Here is a 27788-nt window from a genome sequence, read left to right on the forward strand (position 1 = left end):
GCTTCTGTCAAGAGCTTATATTTATGAGTATTTGACCATACACTTACATAGTATATGTATATACATATCTGATGATGAAGAGTGACAGATGACAACTGACAACTGACCAGTAACAGTGACAGAGATAATGACAGCTGCCGCAGTTACGTACGCTATCTTCCAAAAATAGCTGCGCCGCCCCAGAATTCTCCCTGATTCAACATTCCCAATATGTGTGGTTGTGTCTGAGTGTGTTTGAGTGACAGCTCTCTGACTGATTTCATAACTCACCAGGTACTCCAGTTCTGTCATTAATATCCATCTTCTGTCTCTCTTGGGTTTTTTCCCATCACTGTAAATTTCTGAGGCGAGCACAAATGATCAGTCTTTTAGCACAACATCATATATGTATATGTAGCCATTAAGTGCATATGTAAGACCCTTTTACAGTACGCTCAGCTCCTCTTACCTCAAAGCTGGAAATGTTATAAGTCAGATAAAAACATTGTGTTCAACCAACTGCTGCAGCTAACGTTAGCTTCATGATCTTGGCCCCGAAAGAAAATTTGTAAGCAAGAGTTAGGAATTCAGATGGTAAAATTCACTCATTGTTTAAAAAATGTACTATAAATTTCAATATGAAACCTTCAGTTATCAATGCATATACTGTTTGTGCTGTGCAAAGATGGAAAGCTTCACAGGCGTAGCAACAGTAAGTACTCCCATCTTGGCCTCCTCATCCCTGCCCTTTATCTCCTGCTTTTCAGTCTCAATTATCAGACAGGTGAATCAGAAGGTTTTGACCCTCAGATGATGTCTGCCTATTAGACTCAAACGATCAACAGATGATTATCCTCCGAGCTGCTCTAGTCTGTGCTCCAAGGCTGAAAGAGCCCTCAATGGGCTGGCTGCTGCTCCCATACAGACCGAATAATGGGCCCAAGAAAACAGGAAATGGATGCCCTCTGTCAAGCATGTTTTGTCCACTTGTTGTATTGAGAAAGAAAAGGCCGACTTTAAAGAATTTTATCTGTAACCCCAGTAATTGGGTTAGTCGGGAATTTATTGGAGCCATGTAGCAATCCTTTCTCTTTTTTGTAAAATTTGAACAGAAAACGTTTCCTAAGGCTATACGGCCAATGGCTTTTCAGAGACATTACAGCAAAGTAGTTTAGGGTTCCAGAAAGATGTATCCTGAACTAAAATGGAGCAAGAAAGACTCAGATGGCATCTGCTATTTGGATGTTATTCAATAGGCAAGAGTACTGCGGTATTGTGTTGCCACCGTCTTTCTAAATGATGTACTAAATTATTAAAATTTAGAACTGTACTGGAGATGTAAACATGTTAAAATGTTACCTATTGTCCATCCATTCCCACCACCATCTTCCAGTCAAAAACTATAAGCGCTTTACTGCCCCTGTTTTGTTTTATTGCAAAGCACATATTCCCCGCCAAGTCCTTCCTGGAGACACGTTGTGTTCAGTATAAAACTGAGCAACAAATGACCGCCACTCAGACACAATTGTCGCTTAAATTGGCCTTAAGTGTCTCTGAGTCACAGCCTGCTCAGATATGCAAAGACAGGTGACCATACTTTTTCACGGCGAGCTAAGCATGCAACAATGAGAGAAATGCCATGATAAGTGGGTCCCTGAGAGCTGCCTCTCTCCAGAGGCGTCTTTGTCTCTAGGGACACATCATCCTCTTGATAGTTTCTAGGCTGAGCTTCGGCCGTGCAACTGATGATGGAGAGAGACGCCCAGCTATAATATTTCTTCTTTTCAGGAGGGCGAGCGGCTGCAGCGTTTTATTTATCCTCCATGTTTGACGTCATTAGTGGGTAGCAATATTTTATTTCACAGCTGGTAGTAGTGGCTGTAGCGCCTGAGCTCCAGATAGACTTTTTGGTAGCACTTTACATTATAGTTCTGTAATAACATGGTAACAGTGAGGTAATAGCTTGATCATAAAGAGTTGATAATGAAGTAATACAATGTAATTGCTCAAGCAATAACCTGGTAAAAGCTTGGTATTAACATTGGGTATGTCTAGACAGAATATAAGAAGTGGACGTAGTCATGCATTGGTTTGTGGACTACGGTTTTGAAGCCTAAAGTTGGGCATTTTGGCCATCGCCATCTTTGTTTTTGACTGTCGCCATCTTGTTTTTTTAAAGTAATAATTACCTTTCATGAACTGAAAACACAGTGCTAAAAATAAAATAGTTATATCTGTGCTTTATTTGTATGGAAATTTTGTAGTATGGTGACATTAATGGGGTAATCACCTGATAATAATGATGTCATATTTGTTGATCTTTTTACAATATTAAAAGCTACTGTCAGCGTAATACCTTCAAAATCACGTTAGGTCAGCTGATAGTGGCCTTACGGGCGTTCCCAGAGCAGTGCTTGTTACTGAAACAAGTAATCACATCGTGCGAATTACTCTGTTACTGCCAATGCGTAGGCATTGTGGCAAGAGTGTAAAGCTAATGTGGCAATAAATTTCCCTAATATAAGGGGCAGATTTGGGATTTCACCTTTCAGTGAAATACATTGTATACATTGATAATCATAAGCAATCAAGGATACTTTAATGTCAAATGATGTCACTTTAACCCGAGTTCCTCTCAACATCTCTTTATAATAGTATTGGAATGGTGTTCTGTCTTGTCTCTGTATGCTTTTTCACCTGGTTGTTCTCCATCTCCCATGACAATGGCCTCTCATATCATTCGCTCTGTTGAGAGGGCGATGGGCTGCAATCTACCGTCCCTCCGGGAATCTGTACACCTCCAGGACCCTGGGGCGGGCAGGAAAGATTGAAGCCGACCCCTCCTACGCTAGACAAAAACTCTTTGAATCACTGCCCTGCTGCGGTCAGGACCAAAGCCTCTCAACACAAAAACAGTTTCTTCCCATCTGCAGCTGGCCTCATCAACAAGACCTTGGACCCCCCTGTGACACAGACCCCCCGCTGCAAAGCTGTGTGAGTGTGTGTCTAATCTCACCTGGACGCTGTTGCTTTGTTACAGCTTTCAAACAAAACAAACTGTCCATCATTAAATGGATACAGCAGGACAAGATTTAAAATATGAGGCCACTAGCAGAGAATGTGTGAGAAGAGGCCGCATATTTATCATCGTTTTACTAGTGATTACAATGTTGGCATAACATTTTAATATTTCTGTATTTTGTGGATGTGTTTATTTTTAATCCAAGTTGTTCTGCAATCACCTTCAACAGTCTATAATTCATTTATACATCTCTGTCTTCTTCAACCTCTTTTGTTTGTTGTAAAGTTCTTTGCGCTGGGAGGAAAAATATGAGGTTGTGATTATTTCAGAGGAAAATATGGATTTAAAAAGGCCTTATATCAGTTTCCCGTTTCCGTTCACAAAGGATTAGCAAATCACAGGGTCAGATTATGAAATAATGGATAAAAGAAGATTAGCCAGTTCTTCAGTTTTGGAATGACAAAGGATGGAAAAGGAACAAATATGACGGTAGCCTATTGTATTGAAATCGACTCATTGCTCACAATTGTGTAGTTATTTGACTGGATAACAGAGGCTACCTCGGCATGGGATTTAACGTAACACAACAAACGTAAGGTAAGATTGTACAATGCACCCCCCCCTCCCCACCTCCCCACCTCCTACACACACAATTGGGTTACAGAATATTTTGGGCTAAATCCTACCACGATGCTATCAAAATCACTCGCACTTCTATTAATAATTGAGGGTTATTGTCTTTTTTTCAGACTTTTGTCTCCAACTAAATCTCAGCCTATAGATCAAACCATTGGCTATTAATTAAGGTCTGTTATTAGCAGACAACACTCAGCCTTAAGATACCTGGTGATTCAATCAAAAATGGAGAGATATCCAGATAAGCAATATCAAGCAAGGTCGCAAAATAATAATAATAATAATAGATTAAAAGACTCAAACAAATGTTTAACAAGAAAATAATTTATACAAACGTGCCAAAATATTAATCCAAACACCCATGAAATTGCATTGACATCACCCCCCCAAAACAAGTGGGTGGCCATCTGGTCTATTCTAACTTTACTGGGACTCCACCCCTTTCCCATCTCTGTTTGGTGACATTTAGATAAATATTGGGGTGACGAGAAAAAAAATGTAAGATGTGGTGCTGAAAAGCTGAGAGAAGAGATTGAACTCCTTTGAGGCTGATGCAGCCAAATGTTTTAAAATAACAAATTATTAATTTGGCACAGTAACCAGTCATCATCTCTACACATCATCTCAGGCGAGTGAGCCTGAAGGCACTATGGCAGCAGAGAGGAGAGGGAGCAGCCCATTGAGCCCAGCGATGCAATATCGGTTAAACTGTTTTGCAGCTGAAGCGGTACAAAAATACAATCAGCAAAGTTAAGATTCGGCTACCTGTCTGTTTCGCTATATTAGGTGCCTTTTGTTGAAAACATGTACCTTTTTGTAAAGCGACAAATTACAGCCTGGGTAGGGCGGGACAGTAAAAATAGTTGTTCAAAACTCATTGTTATGCATGAATGGTTTTAATTAATTAAGTTAATACTGATGGCAATGTAGACCATTTTTCTTGCACAATGATGGAATGATTATTGCTATTAGAATATTTGAATTTAATTTCATAATATTTTACAAAGTATAATGTTAATATAATAGTTTATATTAACATTGTACTTTGTAAAATATTATGAAATTAAATACAAATATTCTAATTTATACTAATTACTCATCCAGGTTGAGGATAGTGGATCTGCACTGGGCAGATTTAGATCCAGCCAGGATGCCAGTGCCGTTGTGCCAATCTTATTGTAAATATTATTCAGTAATCTTGCTAATATAAATTGTAGCGTGGGTTGCGTAGGTGGCGGTGCATCACTGGGGGTTTTTTGGTGGGTCGAGTCAAAACGTCCAGGGCCATTCTTTCATTCTCACTCCACCCCTGGCAGTACCTACAAAAGGTACAAAAGGTTATATTCAAGGTTATTGGACGGGTAGTTTGCTAATCAGTACAGAAACAGAAACATTTGTATAAACTCACTTAAATGCACTCTGATTAAAAAGTGCTTTTTATTCGTCAATATTATGTGTAGAGAATGCAAATATTGCTTTCAGTTGTTCTGGCAATTTTCCCACCTGCAAGTTTCCAGCTTTGATGTGAAAAGCATTGTTAATGGCTACAGAAAGCCCACGGTTACAGCATTAATTCTTAACGTGTATAATCAGCACAATACTTGTCCCTCCCATACAAACAGATTTTACATCGACACCCAAGCAAAGGTATTCTCTGCTGGCATATGATGGCTACACAAGCGGAAGCTAAAGGCTTATTAACCATGTCCTGCTTCTCTATGAATCCCTTGTATTTCGTTCCATAATTAATACAATATATTAAAAGTCTGCACTGTAATTGTACTTCGGTCGTAAAATGTTGATGCGCCCATGAGCACCCTTTTAGGCTTCAGTTGATATGCTCCTAACAGTCAGCTGAAGTGATCTCATCACTGCAAGAAGTACCAGAGTATCTTCATGTTATTGGTCTGGTTCAGGATTTGTACAGCTGACCTCACAACCGAAGAAAGTGCTGCAGCGTGAAGATCAATACCAGGTCTTGAGTGATGTCGAGGGTTTCACTGATTTCAATACATTTTTCCATCACCCCTTTCTTCCCGTTTAATTATAGGTTGACAGCACAGCCATGCAACTGCAAAAATAAATTTGATCTTTTTTTTATACTTAAGCAGTATGTGTGAGTTCGGAGATCCCTTTCTTTCATACGTGACTACTGAAGTAATCTGATGGTGAATGTAAAAGAACACCCTCACCATTCCTACAAGAGACATCACAAGTCCATGTTTTAATATATGCTGTGCTCTCACCACCATTATCTCTGTAGACACCTGTATTATTCAGTTATAGCAGTATGAAGTCATAAAAAGTATCAGGCCCTAATTGGTGAGTACTTGGAAATCCATGACTGCTTTGACGTCTGCGCCAGTCTTTTCGATGCTCCATTAAAAGCTCCCTGTACATTATGCAGAGTCCTGTGCACCTCTCTTGACATATGATAAAGAGCCGTCCTCTGCTGCGTGCATGTGAAACCAAGAAGAAAGGTTTAAACATTTCCTGCTCTCAGATGAATCACCTGTGCATTGTTTCATAATTAATTAGCCCATAAAGAGACTGAACAAAAGAAAAGGAAGAGGCAGCATCTTGTGAATCCACCAAGGTAATTAACATCCCTCCCTCAACCTGTAACATTGCAGCTTTCTCCAAATAATTGCCTCTTGCACCCACGGGGGCTCAGTGGTCCTGTGTTTGCCTGTTTACACACAGAAAGGTAAGACTGAGTGGGTTATATTTAGACCAGGACTTGATTTCAAAGGCTCGCCTGTAATAAACCACCTTTTGAAAGAATGGGAAATAGAACTACCGAGTGTAAATCCATGCTAATGTGATTCTTTGTTTAAGTTTAGACCAAATCATTTTCAAAATGAGTGAGTTGGACCTGATCATACTTACAGTATTCCAAAACAATATATTGCATTGTATAAAAAGTAGCATAGATGAAATATCACGGGAGCTTTCATGTCCAATATGTTCACGTATGCAACTATCCAGCATCTGCAACTTGTATTTGTCAGCAGCCACGGGAGAGTTGTCAGAATGAAATGGTTTAATGCAAAATAGATGCATCCCCCATGGTTTGTTTTAAATAGCAACAACCATTACCACGTAGGACTCAGCCGTGGAGCCAAGCAAAGATCAAGGGAGTTAGCAAGTTATCGTCCTTGCACCGCATTCTCCATTTGGATGCACATGGGGCGCCACCCAATGAAAGATGGCATAACAAATTCAATCTAAAAATATGTGCTCCAAAGGCAAATTTGATGTAGACAAATAAAAAATTGATGGGTCATTGAAAAAGCTGTGCTTTCATATTTCTAAGTTTAATGTAAGGGTGTGATTTCTGTTTGACTGATGGAACACAAAAGGGATAAATAATGAATTTACTTATTTTTTGATGGGGCACTTCATGAATATTAAGAGCTTTAAAAAAAACAAGTGCAATTGATGGAACTTTTACATCTTTGGAGTCATTAGATATCGAAGAAAAGAGATAACCACGTTACTGTCAGGCAGAGACATGCTATTGATCTTGGTCTTGAGGGAATAGTTAGATATTTGGGAAATACGCCCGTTCCCTTTATTTGGCTTGCCTTAGACATGTCATGTCCTTATGTATATATATATGAAGGTACTTCCAGTACAGTGCAAAGACTGGAAACAGGGAAAGTCTAGCTCTGTCAAATGGTGACAAAATATTACAGCGCCTACAAAGCTCACTAATTAAGACGTTCTATCTCATTTGTTTAATCCGCGCAAAATGTATTGGTATGTGTGCGTACTACTGCGCAAAGCTGAGCTCATCAGCTGCGGGTGGATACTTCATATAACTGCACGGACATTAATGATATCTTCTGATCTTTATCTCGGAGAATATGTGCATTTCCCAAAACTATTCATTTAATATAACATTCATGTTTTTTGGCTCAGTCTCCTGCCACCCCTTGCCATGCACAAGTGAGAGTGAACAGTCAAGGTCAATAGCTGATAACACTCTTAACCTGGGAGTGACCACTTGGCATCTCGTTTCACTTGAGGGAACCCGCTGCGGTGGAGGCAATTTATCATGTTCACAATGTAACCGGCAATTACCCTGCATCCTTAAAAAGGCATCATGTATCATTGACTCTCAGCAACTATCTGTGGACCTCACAAATCCCAGCTGATCCAAATAGGCCAAACATAGCTGCCACATTAGAGTTTGACCTCAAATATGGAGTTTTTTTTCTTCTATGAATAGAAAATTAAGAGCAAGCTAGACTGCAGACAGTTTTTTCAGCAGCAGACCATACCCTAAATGTCACACTGAGATTAAAACAAAAGTCTAATATTGGGTCTTTATTTGGGCCCACAGGGTTCAGTATTTGGTCAATAATTCATTGCTCTAAGTCATTACATTTTTAATATTTTATCACCATCGTTAAACCACATCTTTCTTGATGTGCTATAATCCCAAGAAGAGTAACCATCCGTTTATTGAGCTGCTGTTGATTAAGAAAGAAAGACGATGATGTGCCCGGCATGATGATTATCCACTGGCAATAAACTTGAGCAATTAAAATGTAGGGAACTATACGGACAGCTTTATTCTCTTACACGTCTTCACACAGCGCCTCATTCCTTCCTCCCCAACACCCTCCATAGATTACCTTCACATATGGGTCTAAAGTGGGTCAACCCATGCCTCCCTTGTTCAGTGGGAAAGAGTATCCACATTCATCATTGTGGTGTAAACTCTTTGTTTCCAGACGCAGTTATCCCTAAACAATGGCACTTGCACAATGATTTATTTTGCTTTGGAGCGTTTACAATTTCCAGGATATATAGATGCCTGGCTCGGAGCGAGCTACTTTTGACTTTTGTTCAGATTCAGATGTCCTTTTCAAATTTTATGATACTTGAATTCCAGATTTCTTAATTTAATTGGGGTCGGGTTAGCGAGACAATATCATGAAGTGATTGCTGTAAAAAAAATGCTATCTAAAAATAACAGGTCACTTTTTCAGAAATGACCATAGTGTTTGAATTGGTACCCTAAATTCACATTCCCAACAAAAACTTTAACGTTTTCAACTTCCTTAATTATTAAGGTAGTATTTCGTATTGATTTGCATCTGTCTGTTCATTGTTTCCACCCCAAGAGCTGCTGGAGTTTATGGTTAGCTTGTTTCATTCGTCATAACGATTCCCTTTATGCCACTGGTTGGATTTTTGAGGAAACCTGCAGAATGATGCCTGTCACCATTATATCCACTGCAGTTATAGGTTTTAAAGGTGGAAACATGAAATGGAAACTGAATGCGAAGCGTGACTTGGTTAGTGAATGTCTTGTCTGTTTCTGCATAATAAAGTAAAATGTTTGCTGAGCAGGGCACTAAAGATCAACTTTTCACTCCAGACTGACATGATGTATTATGCCAAACAATTTATGTCCAAAGTCCTGACCTGACCCAGATTTTGACCAGAGATTATTATAATATACATAACAAAAGGAAATATAACTGTCTCCTCAGTTTTGTCAGAGCTGAGCCAGAAGCTTCTCCATGCTGTCGTCATACCTGGCTGTGAGGGAACATTTCCTCCCAGACAGAGAGATCAAATCTGAACCGCAGCGTGAGAGCCACCCCAGGACAACACCACCACAGACAGTACAACAAAAGAGTGAATGTGCATCCACAGTGCAGAGACAAAACAAATGATACAAATATGCCATGACTTGCCTGGAACGAAGGGCTGAGTTTTTATTTTCAATTAGATATCCGACATATTCGCCGAAAGCGTTCCGAACATAAACGTGTGAAAACGGAGATATTCTGACAGCTTTCACTTGTGACCTTCATGCGGCCCCTCTAATTAATGACATTCAGTCAACATTAACCTTTCTGAATAAAGATGTGACATAGTTCTCAGTATTCAATTAAATTATTCAGTTCGAATGGGATGTCAAGGTTTCTCTATACTTGCCAGCAAGACTTGCCTGCTCTAGTTTTTATTTTATTTCATATTGACAGTTACTATGTGCATTTTAGTGGTTTTCTAACATTTCATCTCTGAGTCCCCAGCTGTAACATGTGGCCAGTGGATTTTGATTCGCTCTATCTGTGATTGGTGTTACACAGCTCTACTCCTCCCAGATCCCGTACAAATCTATCAGGATTTTGTAGTTTTATAACAGCTTTTTATATAAGATCTAAGGGGGACTTAGGTCTCTCTCGGGTCTAACTGTAGCTTCACTATGTACTGTTACTGTATTTTTCTTTGTCTGGGATTTATTGCCTTTTTGGCAAACAAAAATAATATATATTTGTCGAATGGATAGCCCATATGATACATAAAACATTAGATAATGCTTTGTGTATGGTGTTTTCTGTATTTTGGCACCTTCAAATGTGCAAATCCAGCTTGTGGCAAAAGGAAAGGTTGTTTCTTGGAAACACCCCTACATATCGGGTTTTAGTAAGGTACGAAAAAAGGAACAAAACTATTTGAAAGAAATTATTATTTTTACTGATGGCAGTGGCACCCCAAACAAAAACAGGAAGTGAAGCCATTGTCCACAAAACACAAGGATTAAATCAATGTTCCACTTTGGTGCACTGTTTGTAATTTAAGGTAGACATATGGGATCATAAAAACTGAACCACTGGTGTTATCCTTTCACTCAATGCTTTATTGAGTCCTAAAACCCATCCTTTTAGGGACAGTAGCCGCACCTCACTTCAGTGTGTGAATCAGCTGTGGCAATAAAAGCACCTGTGGTGTCGCTAAAAATTTAAGTACAATGTGGAAAACATTATCAGGAAAAGAGCAAAAAAATAACACAGAATGTAATACATTTTCTATTTGCACAGAAGTGTCAAAAACTATGAAAGGTACAAATACAATACAATGATAAACTGAGCTAAGGTGATCAAAACAATCTGTTCTTTCCCCCCCCCCCCCGGAAGTTACAGATATAATTTAAGCTGAAGACTGACTGCCTCATTAAATATAAAATAAAACCAATAAAAAAGGCTGACAGCCTCATAATAAAATCTGATGTTAATTGTTTAGGAAAGAATAGGCACCTTGAGGCATTCTAATGCAAACTGGGCACCATAATGAGGCCCGACAGTTATCTAAAGTAACTGACTTATTCAGAAGCATAAAAAGTTATGAATAACATTATTTTCAAGGAGCCCTCAAATAATTATTCAACCTATTTGCACAAGGTTGCATCAGACCATGAATGACACTTTTAAAACTCGCGTGCCTTCCATTTATTCCAAGAAGTCATCCATTTAAATAGACAATGCGGCTTGGGATTTTTGTTCTTCTTTTATTTCAGGTCGTGGAGTTTGCTGAGGAAAAAAACCGTGCAGTGACAGCGTATTCAGTCTGGCGTAGAAGTTTCACGTAAAGAATCAAAACTGTATTAAAGACCTGAAAACTGGAAAACAAGTTCCTTATAGAGTCATACTTAATTGTGAATGACTCCAGTTCCTAAACAGCCCTGTACACCTAGAGTGAAATTTATTCAAACAGTCTCATTCAGTGCACATGAATTTGATGCAACACTGCAGCAATCATTCCTCATTGCCATGCAGACGGTTTTATGTTTCCGTCTCCGACAGTAGAAGCCTATTCCTGTAACATATGACACAGATGACTTGAGTCCCCAATGGGGGGGGGGGGAGACAGAATGCTGCTGAACTAATGTGCACATTTACGTCGACAATATTTTGTTATTTCTGTCCATTTAATCCAACAGTAAGCGGGTCTGTAAGTGAAAGTCTGTCCTAATGGGGTTTTATAGCTTGTCACTCTGAGCCTAACATAGCAACAGTCTCATGGGAACTAAATGCGTTAATCTAAATGATTTAAGTTTTCATCAGTGCTGCCCATGGCAGGCAGAGATGCCTTGAAATACAATTACAGGGTTATTGGCAGACTGGCACCCATCTATCACTGTTTAACTGTGTAAGATAAGCAGCTATTTACATTCCATTTATGAACCCTCATCATTATTTGCACAAATAGTTTTCTACCAAAATAATGCTTGATTTATGTGTAATCATCGTCGGCATTCAACGCATTTGTTGTTGATAGGTTCATAAGGCGCTTGAGTCACTAATGTTCTTAAGCTGAAAATGTACTTGGGCAGAATAATGTTGTATTGAAGATGTGTTTGTGTGTAGCACTGTTGAGAGGGGTGAGAGAAGAAGTCACCTTTGGACTTTGTGTTCATTGGCACTATAAGAGACTAAGGAAGCCTGACTAGAGTGGAAGGTAGTGGGAGGCAGACGCAAGAAGAGTATCTTATTTACAATCTCAACTTAACTGAGAGAATCTTAACTCAAAGTAACCCAACGGATATTAACATCAGGCGTACTGACATCCAACCCCCCCCCCCCCCCCTTAAAGCCAAAAAGCAACTGCTGATACACCCCCTTCCATCAGTAGGAGTCAGTCCAGACTGTGGCATTCATGCAGTTAAATCCACTGCCTCTCACGGTAAGTGATAAAGTTCCCTCTTACTAACCTCAAAGCCGAAACACTTCACATAACTTACAATACAACCCGAAATTGGAAGTGAGGATAACCGAGAATTTGAACATAAAAGAAAGAGAAATAACGGTTAATTCAAGTGATTCCAGTCACTCAAATGAGAAAAGAGGAGAGTTAACTGGCTGCGATGATTGCTGTGACACAAACAGACGGGACTTTCAAGGATCCACCCACGGATGGAAAGTTTGTTGAGGGAAAAATCGGAGTTGTGCGTTGTCATCATTGAATGTGTGTCAAAACAACAGAGGGATAGAGCCCTGATGATTTGTGTGTACAGTGATTTTAGCAGTTTGACTTGCTTCCCTCTAGGGTTGGAAGTAACAAAGGCCTCCTGCTGTCAGTAGGAGCCCATACTTTTTATTGTATTGTAGGTCTCTGTGAAGCACGACGATTGAAAAGATTCTAAGAAGGGAAGCAGGAGGACAGTAATTCAGTGGGTTTGACTTTTAAAGGGGATTTTCCAGAAAGTGTGTACCACAAATATGTGTGTTCCAAGGTAAGACCATATGAGAGGGCCCCTCTGCGATGTCCCTGCTGTCAGGAATATGAACATCTTGCCGCAGTATGTGGAGTTTGGAGGGAAGAACAACCACTGTGAGGAGGAGTGCAAAGACGAAGAGCAAGAAAAATGCCTGCACTGTGTGGGAAATCACCATGCAGGGTCAGCACAGTGTTCCATGACGGAAGTAAAAGTGAATAAGCTCAGAGCTGAAAAGGGGTTGCCATATGCTGAAGCTGCCAAAGAATGTAAGTAACGACGAAACGGTGGCAGTGCAAAATGAACTGGAGTAGAAAGGAAATGAAGCTGAACAGAATATCTGCATGGACAAGAAAGGGGGTTTGGAATATATGGTTATAAATTGTGCGGTTGAGATATAGGGATAAATCGGAAAAAGATTAAGATGGTGTTGTTTGCTGCCAGCAGAGTTTTGAACGTTGTGGCCATTTCTGGAGAAGATGTAGTTGAGGGAAGGATTTGCACCAACTCGGGCAACTGAGTCTGGGTCATATAGTAGACAACGTTGGGAATTATGAATGGGATCACTTTTGGTGGTCGCTGCAAATAGTTTGCACTGTAAAAATGTAGGTGGTGCAAATCATGGATAGCAACCGCCATAAAACTCAATAGAAGAAGAAGAAGTACCTCCCCCTTTTGTCCCTGGAACAAATGGAGACTAACGTAATACCCGTTTGTGTTTTATTTCCACCACAAATAGCGACAATATATGGTGTGGTATGTGGTTTGGATGAATTCTTAAGTCCCCTGACTAATATGTACTTTTGTCACCATAATAAGTCACAGTGATCAGAACAGTCTCCATTCAAAGCATTTACTCTATACTGTTAAACTGAAAAATCTGTTAATTTGGACCCAGTGGAAGTGATCTATCTTTTGCAAAAGAAAGTAAAACTACACGTTACATTATATACCACACAGATATCTCATGACAAACATGTTTGCATTCAAGTTGTACCCCGTGTGTATATCAAGGAATGTGATACATCCCTCAGTGCTGGGATTCTGTCTATTTCAGGTATACTGCAGGGGTGGCACATAGAGCTTGACATATTGCATTTTCATTAAAGCTCTGACATAAGTCCGTCTCTGATATGATGAATATGACGTGATTGAAGTAATACGTATTAACTGCATAAATTGACGAGTGCTACGGGAGGAAGCTCAAATGATTCTGGTGCAACATCAGATGTCACACAAGAACGAGCAAGAAAGAAGACATTGAGTCATGTTTTTCCCACCCTGTAGAGAAATGAAAGAAAAATAATTAAAAAGGCACAGGCATGTGTTAGGTGCATATCGAACAGGGGGAGATTTCTTCAAGGCGTTTTCTCTATTTTTACACCAGAGATCTATGAACATCAGGGGCTTTAATCTTTATTCTCATACCCCCTCAGGTCAACTCTGCGGGTTATCTGGATAACCTTCAGGGCTTCTTTCCATTTCGACAACGTGCAGAATAGAACACAGATAATCGGGAGCTTGGTCACCTTGCACATGCAGAAAACCCCCTCAAAAAAGCCTGAAAATCTCAGTACATTTTATGACATTGGACCAGACGTCATATCCATCAACATTATAACAAATCTGACACCATGCAGAGAGAGCAGGGAATCTGGACAGCATGTTACTGAGAACAATGTATGGCGAGATCCTTTATTTAAAAGACATAAATCCTCAGGTCCTAAATATCTTCTATCGATTTTGTAATGTATGATTTGATAATAGTAATTGATAATAGAGTTCTAAAACACTTAGTGCGACTGTGTGATGAATGAGATCGTATATACTATACAGTATATATAAAAAAAGAAGAACATACTGTACGTAAATTCCATGTTTTTTCATGAATGAGCCTGATTGAAATGCTGTTCTGAAAACTAATTCTACTGAATCCAGTCATCTGAAGAAAATAGAATGACTATCTTTGGTTATTCAAATATTACTGAGAATTTCTAAACAACATGTACGTACACTGTGTTCCACTTCAGGCATTATCGCCTTCAAAGACCAAGGTCAACGAAGAGGAGTTCTTCACCGATCCACTGTGGCTACTAAACAAAAACCTGGTCCAAATCATACATGCACAGTAGGTGCAGGTCGGGAGTCGTCGTAGCTGTTGCAAAGCAGCAATGCAGTGAATTAGGGCAGACATGCTATCCCCTCTCATCACATGGTGCGTCATATGCATCATACTCATCGCAGGAGTTGAAATGTAAAAAAGTAAGTCATTGAGGCAGACAGTGTCAGCTTTAAGGTACAGCAGGTGAAGACTCATCATGTTGCTTCTAGTGCCGTGTTCTTTCTCCGTTTACCCGTGTGTCGGGTCATCTGAATTAGGATTCCAGTCTGTTTCTTATACTCACTGAGCTCAGGCTGGTCATCCATGGGTCAACTCTTCCTCTATGTGAGCAGCTTGAATGGACAGTTAAAATGAAGGCACCGGAGTGAATTAACTTTTGATCCAAATCAATTACGTTTTTGTAAATGAATTCTTAGCATATAAAGCATTCATCTCCTAAAACTGAAAGTTGAAGTTAGTCACTGTCGGTCATGGACTCTGACCCTGGAAGAATTTCATTAAAGGTCTGGTTAAATTAAAACACCTGGGCCCTTCATACAAACATACACACACTTAATGCACAACCCACTCACAGACACCTTTAATATTTAATTATTTCTTATGCCTATTTCCATATATGTCTTTTTTGTTTAAAACAAAGCTTTCAGCAACAGCCCTGCACTCTGTAATTTGCTGTTGAAGACAAGGCTGCATATCTGCGTCTGTTTTCCTATCTGTCTGGCCTCTATCGTCAGAATCTACTGCCCGTACACAGAAAATAGGCACACTCCCTAAGCAGTTTTGAAATGTTAAAATGGAGGCATAACAGCATCAAGCAGCCTCACTGTGGCTCCAGATTCACAGAGCAATCTCCCCTCACTGAATCCCTGCAGCACAATTCAATTCCATACACTGTAACTGCAGGCCAGGGCACCCAGGATGTAATCCGACAGCCATGTAAGGTGGGGGGGGGGGCAGGGCGTCAAGCATGAGGGTACTCATTCAAGTCTAAGAAATATAGGCAAGCCTTTAAATGTAGATCGATAGTTTGTCGTAAAATAATAACATATTTCTGTCATAACAAATGAAAAAATGCAACAAATTACAAATGAATATTTCAAAATAAACAATGTAATAAAATGAAAAAAACAAACACAAAGATAATGCAAACCGAGAAGGGTATTCATAATATGGTCCAGGCTGTTTTATTAAAGGTATGGAAGTATATCTGAAAATGTTTGCAACAGTTGTGGGAGAGCAAGAAAGAAAGCACTGCTTGAGACCAGATGTGCGAGAGACAGAGTGATTTTATCAGTGCCTCCAAGAGGAGGTGGAGGCACTGACGTGCTGGCTACTAATAGGTTTCTCCAGGCAAGCCGTGGATATAAAAAACTAATTACAGGAAAAAGTTATGCAAATAGCAGGAGCGTGATGAGCTGCGATGTGTTTGAAGGTCACTCAAGGCCTTTGTCTCATCACAAAAACAGAGACCTTTTCAGTATATTTCGCAAAATGTCAGCTATAACTACACGGAAGTCTTTGGCTGTGGAAGCAATATATACACTATGCTTTGATGTACGCGATATAGAAAATGAATCGAGTTTTAAGGTGAACATGAGTTAACATGTAATTCGCCAAAGAATATGCATGAACCGTGTTTTATCGCATGTTGCTTCTGTATACAGAGCTTTAGAGAATCATTTTTTCACTAAGAATTAATTTAAATAAGCGGGTAAATTGTGTTATATGAGTTTTAGCCTCTGCTTAATCCCTGGTCTCAAAGAATAAATACATATTTATTGTACTCACCCCCCCCCCCCACACACACACACACACACACACACACACACACACGCACACACACACACACACACACACACACACACAAAAGTATACATAAAGAACCTAATTAGTGATTAAATACGGCTTCATTTCATAAAACCTCTATACGAGTCGACAGGGAGTTTCCACATAATTACAACCCAACTAATAAATGAGTGTATTAAAAATGCAACACCCCTAAAGGAAACTGCTTTTTTTTAACACAACGGATGCATTTTAACAGCACTTCAAGGCTTGGTTTTGAGAAAATCAGGAATATTTCAAGCATAAATGTGTCTCTGGTTCTCTTGCCCACCAGAGGCTTCCCCAAAGAAACCTGCCCATAGCCTAATAAGATAGGGAGCAAGTTTGAGATTAAATAATGAATATTTAATATCTGAGGAGCCTTCAGTATGATGGCATATTAGAGCCATTGTATAGGTAAAATAATAAATAAGGAGCCAGTGGAGGGTGGGTTATATTGCCAGGCAAATCTCATATTTAGCTATCTAAAGTGGTAAATGTACAAGACAAAACTCACAAATTTATGAGACAAAACTTGAATATTCTCTAACATTAATATTCAACATGGTAAAATGTTGTATTTTACCATCATACAGTTGTTGAGACAGTTCACTTAAAACCACAAATGTTAAATAGTCAGTATCACCAGAATCATCAGGATACATTTTCTGGGGACAATAAATGTTTGTACCAAATGTTGTGTCAAACCATTCAGTAAATGTTGACATATTTAAATGGAAAATTGAAAACGTTGGCCTGCTGTTGGTACTACATGAAAGGTCAGGGGATCACCAAAGTCAGTAGGATTCATTCTCTGTGGACTGTGCGTATCTGTGCCAAATTTCATGCATCAAATAGTTCGGAGCCTCTCTTCCAGCACCCTGGAATGAACTTTCCCTCGATGGCTGAGCGGTGTTATAACGCAGTAATTGGAGGACACCCTCCTCTTCCCTTTGAACAAATGAGAACGGTCGCTTCAGTCCGCCACTCTCAGCGTTTTAGAAGCGTCTCAGCCAATCTACAGACAGCACGGGAGAATCTCATCCACCTCTGGCGCCTCACCAGTTTAAATTTTGTCAAAAATCTGTATAAAACATTTCACAACACAGCAGATTCCAACTGACGGCAGTTTACCATCTTAAAAAACATGGAGTCTTAGGTTTGAATATTTGACTCAGTGTAAACATCATGTAGCTTCAATGAAGCAGAATATATACTACTGAAGTTAGATAAGTCACTGCCAGACAGTAAATTCAGAGTAAAGAGTGGTAAATAGTGCATAAATACATTTTTCTTGCCGATATGCCAATCATAGAGTGTAATGGGCGCTCTGCACTGCACTTTTTTTAGAAATCATCTGTCAATCACAACGTTCCAAGTGAAGTCTTCTCACGCCATGGTGGCTGTAAGCGCTAACCATCACTACCCGGATCAGCTCTTAGCTATTCCAAACACACAACACATGATATCATTTCCTGTATTCTTCTACCGACTCGAGATCCACCTCAACAAATGTGAAACCTTTCATCAATGAGTCATAGGTTTATAAAAAGTATTATATGAATCATGTAATCATACAATAATTATTACACATTTATACTTTAAATATAAGTAAATTGACTGACAGTAATTTACATTTTTCTAGGTTTGGAGTTTCAGAGAGATTTTATATTCATATTTGTTCAACTGGAGGATTGCTGATACAAGCAAGATCCCCAACTGTCAAAAGTTTCTTCTTTAACAGAAATCTCCTCTATTTCAACCCAAGCATATTCCAATTTATATTTTTTTCCCTCCACACCGTGTCCCGTCCTCCCCTGCTGTCACTCTGCTGTCCGTCTTACAGTGCTTTCCGAGCTGCTCATCCCTGTCGTAATGACCTCCTCAGGGACCTGGAGGCACTGTCTGCAAATCCCCATGCTGTTTGGTGAAGGTCTTTGCTACTTCATGTGAAACAATAAAGAGCGGTGACAAAGCGTGGTGCCGACTGTCCTCTTGTTAAAAGCTCTGATGGCAGAGTGCATACAGAACCTTCACACCAAGATGAAAAGGACAGTAACTTACCGGGTAAAGCCCTCTCTCTTGGTGCGATGATGGGGTGGGAGGGGGAGCAAAAAGTCTCTTTGATATCGGCTCTCTTTGACAGCCATTAATGTTAGCCTGTGAAGTATACATCCTCTGAATAGAAATATGAAGCAAATTATCTGAAATAGGAGCAAGCTAAGACACATGCCGTAGTATTTAAAGTGAAGTTTTGAATGCAGCTTGTGATTCTATTTTTGATTATGTGTCTGCAGAGATAAGGCATGTACAGTATGTTTTATATAATGGAAGACAAAGGGAAGTAATTGATCATTTCAGTCATGTAGCTGCACATCAAGCTATATCATATAATTCCAGTTTATAAATGTTTTGTCGATATAGACAACAAGCTAGAGAATATGAAGACAATCTAAATGATTCAAAGCAGACTTTGGGAGCGTCTATTGTATGTGGCAATGCTGAAAAACAAAGTCCTTAACTGAAGCTCTAATGGTGCTGCAGGCCTTGCACTCTGTGGGGAACACTCAAACATTGCATGTCTGCTCAAGTAGAGTTTATGCAAGAGCGGCGTGTTTCCTCAATTTATGATATGTAACCCCGACTCTGGTGCACTTAGATAACCACTTCGGGATGTGCAAATATTTCCCCAAGTTTGAGTCTGTGTCCCACAGCAGCGTACTGACTTTCCAAAAGTGGCAACTCTGCCAAGAAAACACCCGATTGTCGTCGCCCTCCCCCCCTCGCTGCACTTCTGTGATGATTAAAATCCAACAGAATCATTGAAAACAATTAGAATCACATCCAAGCTGTCATGTGCTTGACATGTGGCAACCCCCTCTGGCTGCAGCTCCAGATCGACTGGTTTCTCTGATGGTAATGAAACTGTCTATTTTGGGATGAGGTTGTGACAGTAGCTCCTCATGCGACTCTGCCATTAGTCTGCTGGTTTGGCATTAATCGCTTTGGGAAACAACAGTGGTCGTTGAGGTGTCTTTTATGAATTATTGCTGGAGGTAGCTTCCCCCTCTGGATAAGCTTGTTTGTGTTTGGATTTGACATATTTTAAGGTGATGTTGAAACATGGGGAAGATTTATTGGGATAGTTGAGACTGTGTTCCTGTTTGACACAAATAATGCCGAACCAGTGGTGGATACAAATAGTCAGATCCTTGACTAAACTAAAAGTACCAATTGAACGGTGTAAAAATACTACAAAAAAGGTGCAAAATCCTACTCAAATTAAAGTACAGAAGTATTACCAGTAAAATATACTTAAAGTATCAAAAGTTTTAAAAAAAAAATAGAGGAAATATTAGATGTAATATTGTAGTTTGGCCCAGTTGTTCCCAACTGAGGATTGGGTCCCGTCCAAACGCTCACAATAGATCTCTGAGGAGTTATGGGATTATTAAAGTTCTGATACATACATTATATATATTCACTTTTGGACTTTTCTCTAACATTTTCTGTTTTATGAAATATAGTTTAAGTTAACCTTATCTAAGACTGTTAATTTAAATTAAACCATCTGAGAAGTTTGGATGAAAAATGCCTTTTCGGTGGAACTGCTAACAACTCATAGACATCTGAAATGTGACGAGACACTGCGGTCACAAGTTAATTGGTTGGGAATACCTGGTTTAATCTCTAGCAATGTGCTGCATTTTATAAGCTTGTCATATATTTTTGGGGGAAAAAGTCTGAAAAGTAGAATAAGTACAGCGGGCAGACAAATGTAGTGGAGAAAAAAAAGTATGTTTCCCTCTGAAATGTAGTGTAGCGGTACAAATATACACTTTTTACTGTGCCCAACTACAGTATGAATTATTAATGGTCAGAATTGAACTGGGCATGCAAAGAAAATGCACCAGTAAAGGTGTATAAATGTGTCTAAATTATGCTCTACTGAAAAAAAACATGTCTTTTGTAGGGCAGGGTCCTTGTAATGCTAACATTGGATAAGCAATTAGTGAATTCTTAGATGTATACGTGCAGTACAAAAACAAGTATAAATAGACAAAGCTCAAATGTCTTAGCATTGTACCTTTTGTGTTTCGGTCACGCTGAGATTAATCAGCATCGTACCTCTATGGGACTGGCTTCTACAACCAATCTCCAAGAGCTGTGATCCGGATGATCTTTTTTGGTCCTTCGAACAAAACAGGATACACGAATACACAGAAGGAGGGGGAGCGCAGCCCCTCCAGGCCTCATAAAAAGCGACATTAAGCTTCCTTAATTAAACTGAACTCTCCCCTTCTGAACAGCGAGCATGCCTTTGGGGACCTAATAGAGCATCTTCAGGTCCTCTCTGCCTCATATAGGTCTCCTGCACCAGCTCCGCTGCTGGAACAATGCAGGCTGCAACAATCAATAAAGAGCAACTTCATGAATAGAAAATATCTTCTCCTTTTATAAACAGTTAGTATTTTGAACAGGCTGGCCATGGTGGAATGGCTTGATTTAAATGCATTGGATGCTGAGTTACATCACAGTTTACGTCTGGTAAAGGTAATCAGTAATCCTCTGTAATAGCCTGAAGAAAAGAGCAAGGGTGCGCTGATTAAATGAATTACACAAACATCCCAGTACATAGAATAAGGACCATTATTCAACTCCGGCAAAGTAAAAATGTTTCATAGAGTGGCATATCACATTAATATTTACTGTGTTCCCGAGAATGCTGCTTGTTTTCCATTCACCTTGTGGGCCGCTGTGTTGATGTGACGGGAGAAATCAACCCAAATTATAGATGCGGTACCACATGTAAAAAAAGAAACTCTCAGTGATGAGGTCATGTTTCAATGTCTATGGTCCTTTCTGAGATCCATTTGTGACAGCTCAGCAAAGAAACGGCTTTGTTTCTGTCCCAGCGGAGTTCGTTTTGGATCCCCATGAAAGCTGCAGGGAAGGCCGAAGTGCACAAAGACTCACTCGCAAGCATCAGAACACACTAAAATCTAGATTTTGACATTTCATTTAATTGACGTCATTAGACACTGCATGATGAATAACGACTCCTCTGATAGATTACGGTGAGTTACTCCTTCATTGTCAGAATAACGGAAACATGAATACTCCTTGTCATCGAAGAAAAGCACCATACAGTCAACTTTTTCAAAATGACTGGCCCCACTATGCTTCAGCTACTGTATAACAGCCGTATGTGCGCAGTGAAACATGCACTAACAAGCTCTAAAATAATGTGCGTTCAGCCCGGTTATGTCAACAAAGCACAGAGATGCTCTGATAACGATGCACACACAGGGAGAGGGATTCCATTCTCTGCTCAGGAAAACATTACTCCACTATATCTTTACATAACAAATAGTTGTTTGCTGCTGTATCAAAGCTGTGAATGCCGTGTACTGCACCTTTTAAACACTAAAATAACAACAATGAGCTGCTCAGCTGAGCTGGAATATGATCAGATAAGAACAAACACTGGATGGCAGAGATCCAAAGCGAGTCTTCACCGGATTACAATAGCTGTGAGCCAAAGGGACTGCGCCTGTCCATCCTGTTCTTCTCCACTTGCCAGAGGCACCACTGCTGCGACCTAAACATTGGCCTCTGCGATGCTGGGCGAATGATTTTTCACTTGATGCACACAAAAAAAAAAAAATCAATCCACACTGTCATCTTGTCTGTATTTACTTACTCTGAGCACATGAATGTTGCTGGTTGACTCGATGTTTCACCGAAGTGATAATAATAATGTTGCATTCAGATAGATTTAGTTACATTCAGATGAGACAATGATGCTCTCTCATCATCATCTAGCATCATTATTTTCTGATTTTAAGATTCACGGAGGAGTCAGCAAAATGCTAATCAACAGCACTCTTCCAAATTTGTGATTTCCCAATTCTGGTATAAACATTATTTTGTGTTATATTTGTTTCAATGTCTGCCGGCGTTCTTGCCTAAACTCTTTTTCACTTCCTTAGATAAGCATATTACAGGCTTTGTATGGGAGGATAAGCAACCAAGGATAAGCAAAGCGACGCTACAAAGACATCAATCTCAAGGTGGACTCTCTCTTCCTAATTTCAGATATTACTACTGGGCAGCAACTTTACAGAAGAAAATACTGGATCAGGCTCCCAGTATTCATCCAACCTAGTAATTACAACATTAATAATTCTGGCACAATTCCGTACAGAATTTGGCTTCACGGATTTATCCACTCTTCCTCCTATTCATGACAAACAACTATATGCATTCTCTCTTTGGCTTACAAATGGTATTTCCAACATTGGTCAATTTTACATTTGTGGGGTGTTTGGAAGCTCCGGGGATATATTTAATCGATATAATATCCCTCAATCCCATCTGTTTTGCTATCAAATCATCAGCTCAATTACTAGAGACTAACATTGTCAAAATCAAAGTGGATTGGGGAAAAAGAACTTGACATGAGCATGCCAGATGCATTTTGGATCCAGGCCCTATAATTAGGGTCAATAAAAGCTCTTCGTGCACACGGTTAAATGTATTACAATTCAAGGTACTCTAACTTCAAATTATCGAAAATGCACTCAAATGTAGTGGATAACTGCAATAGATGTCACAACTCACCTGCAGATTTTACTGTCAAATTACTGGGATACAAGATTCAAAGTCTTACCAGAGTCTTTCAATCTAAATCTTCTACCCAATGCCTGGATGTGCAAGCACATCTTCCCAATACTGTGGACTGGGGGAGAAAGAGAGCAGTCTGGACAGCTCTCTAGCTGAAGCTGCCCCTGGAGTGTGCTCGTGTTGTCTCTGTCCTTGTCTCAGTCCTCAGTCTTGAGAATTGTGCTACTATAACACGTAAAGTTGGCAGTTTGCCGATCGTGTTCGGGTGGTTGATTAAAGCGTGTTTTTGCAGGTTGAGCAGTGCGGATTGGCTCTCGTAAAGGGTCGGTATAAAAAAAAGACCTGACCTGTGCGTCACTTCTTGATAGGCTTTGAGTGTAAACATGTCAGAATTGACATATTTCAATATGTTTGGTCTAATAAACTTGTTTTGTTTGAACTGCAGGCGTATAAGCAGCAGGAAGGAACATGCTGTAATACAATAATCTCTATCTGCTTCTCCTGTGTCTACAGGAGCTGCTACTCCTGCTGAGTTTTCCGATGTTTCCTAATGAATCACATCAATTTGCCTGTACTGTTCCACATAATATAGTTGTGCCACCCATGAGCAGCTTGTTTCAATCCCGAGTCTTTACTGTTTACAATAAGTGGCGAATACTCATAGCTAAATTAGTGATTAGCCAATAAAAACAGCATTCAAGGCTGCAAGTCTCACTGTTTCATTGGTGCTCATGTGGCTCTTCGTGGGGGGGGGGGGGGGGGGGTGAATGTGTGTATGTGAATCATGAAGCTACCTGCTGAAGTTAACTGTTGCACATCAGATGGGACACTGGGTTCTCACAATGAAAAAGTCTTGACTCCAACGTTAACATCTCCATGTTTTCAGGATATCTGCTGATGTGGTCAACTATAGAAGTGTTTGTTAACTTAGCACCTCTTCCTCTGCATTTCACTACCTCACCCAGGCGACACTTTAAGCTGGGGTAGGCAACTTTGGAGAAACCAGCGAGACTAAAAAAATTATCTGACTGGAAAAAATCTGTGCGCCTCCCTCGAAAGTCACTCCCCCAAAAACATGACAACTGCTGGACGGCGAGTACTGAAGCGTAGCGCATCGTGTTATTGCTAACCGTATCCAACTGCCTCAATAAGTGCACTGGCAGAGTGTGCACAGTAGGTAGACAGGCAGGTAGGCCAACCAATCATTCAATGCGAGCAAAATGAACCGGTAGGACGAGCTTATTACAGAACTACGACAGCCCCAGAAACTGTCAGAGCGTTTGATTTATTGATTGCTGTCGGGATGTAGAGAGATTTTCAACAAATGGAACAGCACATGCTTCTAAGATAAATTGCCTACCCTAGCTTTTACCTGGAGAATGATACAGAATAAGAAATTCAAACCATAATGATGACGGAGGGTGCTTGCCTGAGTATTGAACACAGTGTTACTAGGCAACATCTGATTAACCAAAGCTCTAAATGTAGAAGAGAGGTTAGAAGAGATATTGTAAATTGAAGCATGAAGCTGGTACTTCTTGCTTCTTTCAATACTATGTGACAAGTTGAATTTGCATCATTTTCCATTCTGACCTGCACTCAAACTAATGACTACCTTTCAAAAATGGTCTGTTGAGGCAGAGGTAGGTGTGGAGTACAAGTGGAAAAGAAAAAATGCCCAATTTGTTTCATTCAACACAAGGTAATACAGCTCATAATCCCCGTCCCTGGGACAGAAGGGACATCCACTCGTCCACTGCACTGATGTGAGCCTCACACCTCCAAGCAAGAAATGAGACGCAAAGGGGATGGGCAGAATCCACCTATATGTACACCTAAGACGACGACTCCATTTCGTTGTGTGCTGCAGTACGTCTGAGGCTGTACTTTGTGATATTGTCGCATGGGATTGCATTGTATTGAAAGGTGTTCCTAGTAATTTGTGTGTCACATTGACACGTCTGGAGGAGCACATGTGTTCAGAACATGAAGACAAGATAGAGATCCGGCTAGACTGACTAACGGGCATGGACTACAGCTTTAACAAATGCAGATAAAGACAGGCAATTACTAACCCAATGCCTTTATTATTGATATTAGCCCATCAAAAAAAAGTATATAAAAAACTGGTGCAGGTTTTCTCCACCTGCTGTGATTGTATAATGTCTCCCGAACAACTTCCGGCACACTTAGCTGTCTTAATTGTTGGATTAATCTTTGACTGTGTTCCATATTTCTTTATCCACTGAGGTTTTCCTTTGACTGCCTCTTTGTGCAATTATAGATTCTGTGTTTGATAGCAGAGAACTCGGAGCTAGTTTAGCTTTGGTTTTTCATTTGATTTAGTTTGAGTATTCCTGGGACCGTAAAGACCTCTGAGAAATGCTACAAAAACGTAAACCTGGACCAGAACTTGAATGTTTCTAAGTAGTGTAATTAAAAATATTAACAGAAAAAAAAAAGTTGTAGCATCACTTTCACAATGTTACTGCTTTAAATGAGCCTTTAATGCTGAAGTGTCCAACAATACAATCACTTTTTTTGTGCTAATTTCTGCAATCGGGGAGGATTCACTCCATGAAAAAGAAGCTCAGTGGCTCAAAACAAAAAGTGATTATGACCCAAAATTCAATGGCACATGAAGGCCAGGTTTATCAGCAGTGCAATTCCTCTGGATGTGCTTATTTTACCCTGCATCAGCTGTCAACATCATTTCACTGTAAAAAAAAAAAAAAGAAAAAAAAAAAAAAAAATTAAAAAGGGATTACTAACTATTCCCATTGCTAATTATATTACTGGATGTTTATCTACCAAAATTAAATTATTTTAGAAGAGTGATGCCTAACATCAAATGATTAATTCTCACCTAGAACTGTTTCTATGTGTGGAACCAGGTTCCCACCTAATTAGGGCAGAATAATTACTTTGAAAAGTTGTTTAAGTGTTGATGCTGGATCCAGCTCCTCTGCTCAGGCTTCATTAAGGGCTTTGTCTAGCTGTGCGAAGAGACAATGATAGCATGATGTAATCAAAACAAAGCAAGTCTGTCAACAGTCTAACTCAACCATGACAAAAGTTTTGAAAGTGTTAGAAAGTTAAAGTCAGTATTTTTCTGTAATGTGCAGTTTAATTGCCAGGTCAACACTGTCAGTCCTGTTTGCCGCTGAGATACTGTGCAGGATACTGCATTTTATTTTAACCCGTATAACCCACACAGATACATATCACTGGACTCAGAGCGGTTTTGGACATTTCAGCTTATTGTTTTGGTTTTCTGGGCTGTATTTTTACCTTTCTGGTCCGACAGCTCTTATCAGCCTGGTTTTCAGGCAGCTGCTGTCAGCAAAAGATAATTCTTATAAACCTACTGTACGCTACATGTACAGTGCAAAATAAGGGAGACAAACAAGTGATCATTTTGAAACATCCAGCTGGTTAAGGAGCCAGATATCTTTTTGTTGGGAGTCGCTGGAGACCAATACAGTGCTTGAATGAGTAAATATTGGACTTGCATTCGCCAGGTAATACCAAATAAATGCTCAATACTAGCACCGCTTTGCCAACACACATAAAATGTAAAAGGTCAGAATTTCAAAACAAAAAAACAACAAAAGCAACTTTAAAGATGAGTCCACCTCATCCCTACATATGGTCTGATACCATATTCCTCCAAAATGACACATGGATTAAACAACACATGTAACAAGCAGCATGTCAGCTGATTAGTAGTAAATAATAAAAAGCCTCAGATGCCACATCGTTTAGTACCTTTACACTAATGAAACAGACTACAGGGTCATCTGTATTTTGGTTCTCTGAAATACAATGAATAGTTCATCCATTTTCAGTTTTTCAATGCCTCTTGTGGGGAAGATGAGCCCCTCATCTATCCATGATTCAAAGTTCAAAGGTTGAGGCAGATGGGGCAGCTGTATCTCAGTGAGTGGGCCGTCCTTTAACCACATGTTGGTGGACCGATGCCCGGCTCTTACTGTCTGAATGTCCTCGAGCAAGACAACCCAAAGTTGCTCCCAGGGTACTTTGCAGCAGCTCACTGCTCCGGTGAATGCTTAGGATGGGTTAAATGCAAAGGTCAAATTTCATATATGTATGTGGCCTGTAAAACCAATTCACTATCATCCTGAAAAGAAAGCAAACCACAGATAGCAGCACTTTTACCTTGGGAGAAGATTCAATCCAGTCCAGCTACAAGGCTATTCTCGATTTTCAGATTTAAATATTTTGTACTTTTCCTTTTAAGTGAAGTATTTTCCACTCTGTCTTTTGTCTTTTATAGTCTCTGAAGGGCAGGGTATGCAGTGTGAATGATGTGCAGTATGGAGAGAGGGGGCACTAGAGGCTACTTTTGCATACATATTTTTTTTGTTCACATCTACAACCCCATAACCTTGCAACTTTGAATTCCAAGACTTTATTTATAAGTGAAATACAAATGAATTCACTTCATTTATGCCATACTTTTACAGTTTTAAGAGCAGGCAGCAGGGGATGGACCCACACCTAGAAAAAAAGATAAGGGGGCAGCAGGAACAATACAA

The sequence above is a fragment of the Anarhichas minor genome, unplaced genomic scaffold, assembly GCF_050575085.1.
Source record: "Anarhichas minor isolate MPS153535 unplaced genomic scaffold, ASM5057508v1 ptg000004l, whole genome shotgun sequence".
Classification (NCBI taxonomy): domain Eukaryota; kingdom Metazoa; phylum Chordata; class Actinopteri; order Perciformes; family Anarhichadidae; genus Anarhichas; species Anarhichas minor.